Here is a 10737-nt window from a genome sequence, read left to right on the forward strand (position 1 = left end):
CTTTTGAAAATTGGCGTGATGAATCTCAGTAAAACATGCTTTTATTTCTCATGATTTTGATTTGGGGATTTAAAATTTTTTAGACTTGAAGATTTAACGACTTACTTTACCAACTCATATGACTACTGTCACATTTAAATGCCACTGATTTTCAGCATACTGTCAGAGACTACTATATCTAGAGGATCAGAATCTGTTTTACCTGTGATATCAGTCCTCGTTCATGTAGGCATGAGCTAAGAGATTTTCTTGCTACTGAACAAACAGTCCATGTTCACTGTAATTGCAAAGAAGATGAGACTGTGTGTGTTTGGGAGGAGAGTTAAAACTATTGCAGCTTTTCATGCCAAAAAAATCTCCCTCTGTGTGAATTCAGTGTTGCTGGCAAAACCCCAGTCTGAAATGGGTTTTCTTACTCACTTAACATATTCTTCTGCTGTGAAGGAATAATTTCCAACTAAACATCTTACAGAAAGCTGCTTGCTGATTTTGCTAAGCACACTTACTGAAAATTAGTTCTTTTAATTGCCAAAAATACTTCTTTTCCAAATGTTTCTTACCTCGATTCTAGCCAGCAGGCAAGACATACACTGATGGGTAGAGGAGGTATGAATCAAGTCATGAGGTGAGTTATAACCTTTTATATTGCTTCTGAAATGAATAGATCCTCACAGGTATCAAATTAAATTAAAAATATAATTCTGTATGAATAATCTGTTAATGAGATTTCTGTTTCTGTTAATTTCCATCAGAATGGAATGTAATGATGAGGTAAAAACTACTTACATTATATATGTAGTCTTGCACTTTTGATTGTGCCTCAAATTATTGTTTTAGTAATGTACAGAATACATGCTTAAAAACTAGTTTTTCAAAAGCAGAACTTACCTGAACTATGTCATGCTTGAGTTCCAATGCTTCTGAGAATTATGGAAAAGTGTAATACCTCATAACTATATTCTATAGTCTTCTGTTGGAACTATTTTCTTTTCATAAGTGTATGACATTTTTCTCAGATTTTATTAATATCTTTATAACTACTAGAAGGGAAAAAGTAGCTGAGATTACAGTGTCTCTGACAACTTAAGTTCTCCTCCCCAGAAAAGTTTTATACCTGTTAAAATCACATTACACTTAATGTAATGTGGTTACATTAAGTAACAGGGGGAAAAAAAGAAAAAGCCTTCTCTGTTTTTACTCTGCTATCTTTCAGTGTTGTGGATACCTGGTAATACTTCAGCAGGTGAAAGATCAATGGAAACATACAGTTTGACTGTGACAGGCTCAGGATCCAGCCCTATGTACATGAATGGTTTTATTACCGAATTACTCTACTCCTCCTCTTTGAAAAGGACGACATCCCAGACATAGATTTGGTTTAAAGAAATAAAAATAATGATAAAATCTCAAAACTCAGTAAGTACAATAATTTGGTAATTTTATACTTTACATTAAGGAGATCAATTTTATAATGGATATCAAATGTTAGCTAAAGTCTATGAATATATATATATATAAATATAAAAATAGCTGTGATATATATATATATGTATAGACATGTATGAATACATATATATATATATACATATACACAAAGATTTCATTTGGATTGAATTTCATTTTGTGATGCTTTGCCTACCATAGTTAAAAGTTTGCTTTTTAATCAGCACTGCCAATACTAAAATGACTATTTTAAGTAGCACAGAGGTGAATAACAGATTTTCCATGGCCAGACTGTGTATAAGTTAGCATTTAGATAAAAGCTGATGGTTGCTGGACTTTTGATTTTGAGATGTAATTGTTATGTTTCAAGAAAATCAAAATTAAAGGAAAAGGATGATTAAAGATCTCAAGCTAAATTAAGCTTTGTTAAGATGTTTAAACTAAAATGTATATACAGAAAAAATAAGAATGCAGCCCTAAAAGTTGTTGTGTAAAACCTGTTCCAGTGACTGCTCTCAAATTATATGTCAGAATTACTGGATTAGAACTCTATAGGTGAAGAAATCTTCTCTTTGTTTGTATGTTCGCTTGGTTGTTGTTGAATGCAACAACAAAGCAAACTTTTTATGCAAACTTTAAATTTCCATAATTTTTTCAATCCAAAACATTTTGGTAAACTACCAAATATCTTTAATTTTCCAATTTTTTCTAAACATCTTTGTTGATCCCCTGACCAGCTACATTAATGAAGTTTAAATACGTGCCTGGTTACTCTTACCAGTCATTTTGATGAATAATATGGCTGCAAGCAATTAAAATATTCATATAAAAAGGTGTTGGCTTAGAATTTGAACTTTCAAATGACTACCAACCAAGTTAAGAAGAAAATATCTTCTTTAGTACAACAGTATGGTTATCCAGGTATGTGAAATTGTGTAAAAAGTACTTAAAACAGGGAGTTAGATGACAGTTTTTCCAATTATTATCTTTTCTCTTCAGAGGTGTCTGCTGGAAAGGGAAGGTGATGATGCTCACAGACAATACTGGCAGTGACCTAAGGAAGGAGAAAATGCAACAGAAATAAATTCTTGTAAAAAACCAGCCTGACTTTAAAGTCTTTATCCAGAGAGCACATACAGACTTGTATTTTTAGTATCATCTGGCAGAGGTTAGCAGAAGAAAGATTCAGGAAGTAAAGATGAAGGTATGCTGGTTAGGGCTGAGGTAAATTTTCTTCCCAGTGGCTTGTATGGGGCTGTGTTTTAGATTTGTGCTGAACACAGGATTGATAATAAAGATATGTTTGGGGTTTTTGTTATTGCTGAGAAGGGCTTACACAGAGCCAAGACCTTTTCTGCCACACTGTGGGAGAGACTGGGGGCTCACAGGAGGCTGAGAGGAGACACAGTCTGGACAGGTGACCCAAACTGACCTAAGGGATATTCTGTATGACATGATGCCCAGTATTTAAAGTGGGGGGAAGAAGGAGGAAGGGAGGGGGACAGCCAGAGTGAAGCCATTTGTCTTCCCCAGTAACCATTATATGTGACAGGACTCTGCTCTCCTGGGGATGCCTCAACACCTGCCTGCCCATGGGAAGTGAATTAATTCCTTGTTTTGTTTTGCTTGTGTGCATGGCTGTTGTTCTCTCTATTTAACTGCCTTTATCTCAACCCACAAGTTTTCTACCTTTTACCCTTATGATTCAGTTCTCTCCTTGATGCTGCTGCTTGTGTGAGTGGCTGCATGGTACTTGGCTTCTGTCTGTCATTAAACCATAACAGAAGGTAAAAAGGAGTGTGGAACACATTGACATTTAAAGATATCAAGGATACAAGGGTGCAGAATAATACCTAGAGCACAGAGTTTTGGACTTTGATATTTCCCATGCATGCATGGCAGAGGCAGAGATAGTTGCAATTCTAACAGTTCAAGAGCAAATTTGCTGGACTGCAGTGATAGAACAAGAAGGGAAAAAAAAAAAAGACAAAAAGGAAACAAACATAGGGAGGAAAGATCAAATGGCAGAATCATTTGCAGGCAGAATGAGAGAGGGATGAGAGATAATCAAGCTCCAAACAGCCAGAAAACAGCAGATATTTGTGACCACGGAAGAAGAAACTCAAAAGGCAAGTTGCCAAAGCATATTCAGGAAATGGAAAGGTTTTGCTATCTGTCAGGTGGTATCTGAGAATAGTTCAGTCAAAACAAAATGTCTCACAGACAATTTTTCCTCTTACAAAGCTTTGGTTCAACTTCTAAATATATAGTTTACATCAGTATTAATGTCATCAGTAGATTTCTGTTGAAATAGGTGAAAAGAATGAAGTTCATGTATTCAAATGGAAAAATACAATAGAATGGAGAATGCATAGAGGCCTACACCGTAGATTTTTAGCAAATTGTTGCAGTAAATGCCAGTGAAATCGATTCTGCAAACATACAAAAAAACTTGCAGAATTTCAGGTAGCATGCACTGACTTTATGGATCTTTGGAAAAAAACTGCTGAAGTCACCAAGGATTAATAGCAATTCAAAAAGCAAAAGAACTAGTCTCATATGGAGGGCTTTATGATAGGAATATTCTGTGGCATCCACAGAAAAGGAACTTCTCAAAAGACAAATATCATATCACCCAGCTTCAGGATTATGTGGATTATGTGTTGTTCACAGATGAGAAGAATTCTAAACTAAGTAATTATGTAAAATTGTGTGAAGTAATGTAGAATCTGATGCTGATTCCCCAGGTGCTTTTGCTTTCCTCCTACTTCTCATTACCTTTAAGTTTTGCCTCCTGCTGGAGGTAAACAGGGTAAGAGCAGTCAGCCACTAGTCAAATCCAGAATGGCAAACAGTCATATTCCTACTACAGAATTTTTTGCTAACAAAGGTAACAGATTTGTTCAAGTTGCCACATAAAATATAAGAGTAGATGAAATATTTTCTTCTTTTAAATGTTCACTACAAAAGGGATGACAACAAATGTTTGTAAGCTGAATGATCTACACCTCATCTTTCATTTTAAGATTTAACAACCTTGCACAGCTGAATCCATCCAACCGACAAACAAAACAAGGCCTCTAACAAAATCTGTTTCTTTTAAAGTGTGCTTTCAAGTTTCCTATTATCACTTAGACACTGAAATAAAACCAACAATTTTAGTGCCAGTCATTTCCCCCCACCTAGAAAAATCCACAGCACAGCTCACTTGTGGACTATATGGAATATTGAAATATTCTGTATTCATAATCCTACAATATGTGCTAATTGAATAATACCACAATGAACACTACAATGATTTGTCTAAATTCTGTTTTTCTTTAGACAATATTGAAGACTTCTATGAATTTGAACAGAAATATACAGACAGCAGTTTGCAAGGCTTAAGCTTAGTGCACAGAATTTTGCTTCAACAAGCCTTCTAAAATTGACAAAATATTTAACATCACATTTCTTATAGCAGTTTACACAGAGAAAGATATCAAAAAGAATGTACTTCTGATGAAGGTGACAAGTAATCTAATGAGCTTCCTTAGAAAGAAAAGAAAGTCCTTCAAGGATGACTGAACCAGCCCAACTTAGATATTTTCTAAGCTCTTTCTGAAAGAGGCTTTGTGTCTGTGTTGAGTGTAAAGAAAACGCAGTGGGAGAAACAAACCAAGAAAACCAGCCTCTGTGACTAATCTGCTTTGAGTTAAAACATATTGATTCAAAACTTTGTGGTGCAGTGTTTGTTCACTGGTCAAAGCCTGAAATGAGTACCAGAGCAATTCAGCTACAGAATACACATGACTTTGATTAACCATCAAGCTAACAGAGAGAACAATCCCATCCCCTCTAGAGAAGAGGAAAGAAAACAATTTCTAGAACCTTTCAAATCAGGCAGTAAGTCTCTTCTGTCCTCTAGCTAATAAGCTACTCTCTGCATGAATCCTCTTTTTGACTGGAAGCCTTTTAAATCTGCCAGCTGGAAAACAGGCTTCCATGTGGCTTCTCATCTCTGGCACCTATTTGTCTTGACAAACAGGGCCAGCTGCACTTCTGGGTCTTTAAAGAACTATGTGGTCTCATATATTTGCCCCATGTATATTGCTGCAGTTAATGAAGATGCTTTAACATCCCAGCAGAGGATTCACCTAGTGCAGAAACTACCCTGTACTTGCACAGGCCTTTCTATAGCTCTCCTTCATGCAGAGTATAACAAGGAGATTTACCTTAAACTTTCAAACCTGTAGACATTCAGCTCATTTGAAAAGATAGTTACAACATACCATCTGTTCTCAGTCAAAGCAAAATCTAAACAGAATAAAAATAACTTTAAAATTATCTTTCTGCTCCCTCTGACATCTCTTGAGGTTGAGCACAGAATTAGACCTCCATGTTATTTATACAGCATTCTGAGGCATGCTGGATGCTTTGTAGATCAAATGCAATGACATTTTCTCAGACTTTAGAAGATAGTTTAATTTTAAACTAACTGTAAGTTATAAAAACTGAATAAGGGAGGAGTGAAGGAGGAAAAATGCTACACTAATATAAAGAAAATTTAAACAGACCCATGCTTTGTAATTATCCTGTAATAACTCTGCTCACAATTTTTGTTGTAGTTTATTTTTAACATACTCTCTTCTAGGCTGAAGGTTAAAAAAATTGCCCTCTATATTATCTCCATCCATGATTTTGTGGCATCCTGAATTGGCATTTCTCTCCCTTTTATTTAATTTGAACATAAGAGCTCACAAGATTTAACATCACATTTGTGTTGATCTTTATACCACATCAGATACTCCTATTCCTCTCTTGGCTGCTAATAAGGGTTCAATCCATCAGACATTTCAAACTGTGCAACAACTGAGCAAAACAGATTGGTTATGCTGGATTGGCTGCCAATAAGAAGGACATGACCACCATGAAGCTCTGGTAGATGTTTTATGCCGGTAGATATATACCCCAGTGCTTGCTGTTCACTCAGACGTAGTGACCATCATTGTCTGCTTGATCAAATTCCCATCACGGAAGAAAGTGTAGGACTGCAGCACAATTACATTAATGTGTGTGAAAGGATGTGTGAGTCATGAACCAGTGTCTTGAGCCTTACATTATGAACGACACCTGGCACGCCTGTAGTATTAGTGCACGTTTATAGCAAGTTATGGAAGACTGGATCGCCAAAAGACCAACCATGCATACATGATATCCGAATCCACAATATAGCAATAATTTCTAACAACCTATATTTATTAATATCTTCTGCATAATTGGAGAGCAGTTGACCACATGACAATAAAAAAGTTGTGATACTTGTAAAATGGGAACTCCTTGAAAATTTCTTTTCTAAAGCAGTTTTACAGACTGTGATGACAAAGTACCTCTTCAATATTGTTTTCTGCATAGCTTGGTTCAAAATCTCAGTTAATAGAGTATTCTTGAGCTTCTTCAAAAATTAAGTACATCTGAGATGTTGTAAAGATTCCATAATAAATATATCAGCGATCCTATGGCATAGATTCCTCTTTTTCTAAAATACCTTGATATATGCCAAACAAAGAACATTAAAAGGCAAAATACAGTCTTGTTTATGCATTTGCATGCACACTTAATGTGTAAACCAGTTGGAAAATTTCACTTCCCACATTTTAATATCTTAAAAATGACTTTTTTTCTTCCACATAGCCCTATCCCCTTCACCGTCCCACCACCCCCCACCCTGGCCCAGGGAAGGATTTCTAAGTCTTTTACAAAGAACTGAAAGCTAAAATACTTTGATCTAGAAATTCCACAGCTGTATTCTCTGGAACTTTTTGTTTGAAGTACCCCATGTTTGAATTTCCATTTTAGACCCTTAGTCAGGCTACTGTCTGTAATGCTTTTATGTGTTTTCTCTTCATTGAGTGTAACAGGTGACATGACCTTAACTATATCACAGGAAAGGAAATCTGGCAGAGGAGTAGAATTTATGTACAATTACTAATATTTAAAGGTTCCCTTCTCCTCCAGCATGGCTCTAAACAGTTTTCACGACTCAGCTGCAGAAGAAAGATAGAAAAGAGAGTGAGACATTTTGCCGTAGTATAAAAAAATTGACTCTAAGATAAAGAAAGGAAAACACTTCCTTTAACTATGAGGTTAAGCTATAAGAAGAGAATGTATTAATTTTTTCTTTGACCTCTCAATGCATTTCAGCTAACAGAAAAGTTGAATCTTTCCAGTCTTTTTTCTAACATAGACATAATTTTTATGAATCTTGAAGGTTACAGTGGCCTTTGACCATAGAACTATGATAAAATAAGTGACTAATCAGTATTCATTCAACTTTGTTATACTTACTAATTGTTATGATACCACTTGCTGTTTCAGTAGTGATATTCATGCAATGCAATTTACAAGTTATTTATTTCACACACAGTGTTTGCAGCATTACCCAGAACACAGTGACTTTAACTGAACTGTTTCCAAATGTCACCACTTACTAAGGACATGTCAAGAGATAAAGGTGAATCCATGATAGATGAGCAGATATAAAGGTGCTTAATTTCCTGTCAAGCTGCACTAAAAAGTCCATACAAAAAAAGTCCATACCCACTCACCACTTCTGTCTCAATCTGCCTCTTCATTCAAAAAATGTATCCTCTTTCTTTTCAAATTTCCTTTTGTTTCTCTTTTTGATATTCACTTTTTAACAAAAAGACAGGTATCAACCTTTTGAGGAAAGATCTTGACACAAGTCAAAGATGTTTAAAAATGGAAAACATTCTTTGGGTGAGAAAGACACTAATTTATACCAGCTTTATTGCAGTGAGACAAGACAAATCTTGTGAAATTCATATTTGCTATGAACTTAGAAATCTGACATGTAACTTAAAGCACTTTTCTCAGAACAAAGACAAAACATATTTGAACTGTAGGCAACATCCTCTTAACAGTGGATAGTAATAGAATTTTCTAAGTATTGTAGTACCAAAAGAATCAGCTTACTCTCAAATCGAAAAAAAATACCCCTAGGAAAAGGAAACATGTCCTTATTTTTCTGTAGGATTACAGTTGTTTTTTTTGCTGGAGAAAAAGGTTTTACTAATTGCAGTGAAATATAGCAATCAAACTGACAATATATCGCTTTCTGTGATCTTCTCACAGATAATATTACTGTTTGAACACATTTGATATTTGAAGTTATTCACCAACCAAAATCCCAATTTATATCTTCATTGTCATAATTTGTATTTTAGTAATCCCATAATGGAGCAAACATATTTGCTTGGAAATACCTTTTTAAAAAATTAAAACTTCCACCATGAAAAATATGTTTTTTTAACTGAACACTCCATTAGAAACTACAATCCCCAAAGTGAGGAGCAGGAGTAATTTGCTCCATGTGTTGATCTGTGACATATCAGTTCAGTTCTTCAGGAGTGAGTCAAGTTCCCCAACCTATCAAGAAAAAAATATTTATGTAGGTTTCTATTTAATCACCCAATAATTGTTAAAAAAACCGCAAGAAAATGTGCTGTGTTTTTTATTTTCCTCATGATATTGCTACAGAGTGCAAGAAGCTACATAGGCAAACAGTGAAAGTCAGTTCAAGTCCTAAAGAGCTCTCAGTCAAACACTACTCTTCTGTGACAGCAAAAGAAGGTTCTGTCTGAAACCATTTAGTTCCTCAGCTTTAGTTAGATGAGAAAGTAACCATTAATCTATTTTCTGGTGTGGTAAATTTAGACAAGAAGGAGAAATGGAGTGACTTCATGAGGCTGAGGAAAGTTGATGAAATTAAGTGGGAGCATATAGTTAATTGGGCTTAACAAAGAGGTCAGTGCTGTAAACATAATTCTGTACATAACTGAGTTATGGGAGTATTTTGTATCCAAAGTTCAAACTACTTTATTCAGACAAGGAGCTTTTGTTTGAGAGGTTTCTCTTTCTGACTAAATGAACACAAATGACATTACAAGTAATTGCCATTAAGAATTTTGAAATCACCTTCTATGTGTTTTCTTTACATTTGCAGAAAATATTATTTTTCTTTCTGTCAACATTTATAGTAGTGTATTCAGCTGAAAGAGTATCCATTGACATGAACTAATGGAGGTGAGAACACAGCTTTCAAATTCATTTTAATCTTGAGACTTTCCCTCTCTGAGTACTTGATTTGAGTGAAACTTTGATTGTAATATTTCAGATTAAATGAAAATTTTTTGCTCTTGGAAAATATTAGTGGCACACAAGGACATACCTTTTTATGGGTTACAGCTTCACATATATGAGCATTGCTACAATGTGTTTGACCTGCTCACATTATTTTAGGTAAATAGTGGAGTAACATTTAATTTATTTCCAAGTGCTAAAAACAGGAACACTGATCAAATATATGCGAAAGTATGTCCATTTCTGCATGAGAATAAGGCTTGCAAGTTGCTGCTCAAAATTTGTCTTTTGCCCATGTTGTAATTTGCATTCTTAATGCAGGTCATAGGTGTCCTGTAAATTTGTCAGTATTTTCATGGGTGCACATTGTAAGAAGTGTGGCAACCGAATGGTTAAATACATGTCAGATACAAATTTTTAATTGAACACAAATGAGGGAAAGAATCCCTTTCTATGTCTAGCTCTTTGGTGTAACTAGGAACATGATTCAGTGGTAAATTAAGCTACAAGAGGAATAGAAAACTTTCAGGCTTTCCAAAATTAAGTTCCTATGAACACCCATTCTTCTGCACAAGTAAGGGAGATTAGAAGTCACAAGCAAACCAAATCCAGTGATTAGATAGAAAGAAAACAGCCATTAGTAATGCCTTTTGGGAAAAGGTGTATAGCATCTTGTACAGATATTATACAGTGGAATGACACCAGGGAAAGTAATGTTCATTTCTATTCAGTTCTGTGTTTAAAAGCTGTGGTTTGATGCTTGCCAGTAATCCATACATTTATGCCCATGGTACTATATTAACGAATAGACCCTGGGAATTTAACCTCTTTTGTTCATGTAGTCATAAACTTTAAAACTGATACTAAAGATGTTTAATATTTAAAATATTACATATTTGTCCGAGATTGTAAGCAAGGGTCGTGTTTAAACAGGATAATTATCATACAATCATAGTTTGGAAGGGAGGGGACCTTAAAAAGATTGCCTTGTTCCAATCCCCCTCTCATGGGCAGAGACACCTTCCACTAGACAGGTTGCTCAGAGGCCCATCCAAACTGGTCTTGAGCACTTCCAGGGATGGAGCATTCACAGCTTCTCTGGGAAACTTGTTTCAGTGCCTCACCACCTTCACAGTCAAGAATTTCTTCCCT

General features: G+C 35.2%; 1 long non-coding RNA gene across 1 annotated transcript; it reads left to right on the forward strand.

Annotated features, from left to right (window-relative positions):
- Window positions 1–528: 528 nt before the first annotated feature.
- On the forward strand, window positions 529–2641 carry LOC118698124 (uncharacterized). The gene is made up of 3 exons (XR_004981835.1): window positions 529–625; window positions 1214–1416; window positions 2443–2641. It is a non-coding gene; the product is annotated as an uncharacterized LOC118698124 (long non-coding RNA).
- The last annotated feature ends 8096 nt before the right edge of the window (window positions 2642–10737 follow it).

Source organism: Molothrus ater, chromosome 5 (genome assembly GCF_012460135.2).
Source record: "Molothrus ater isolate BHLD 08-10-18 breed brown headed cowbird chromosome 5, BPBGC_Mater_1.1, whole genome shotgun sequence".
In the NCBI taxonomy this organism is placed as follows: domain Eukaryota; kingdom Metazoa; phylum Chordata; class Aves; order Passeriformes; family Icteridae; genus Molothrus; species Molothrus ater.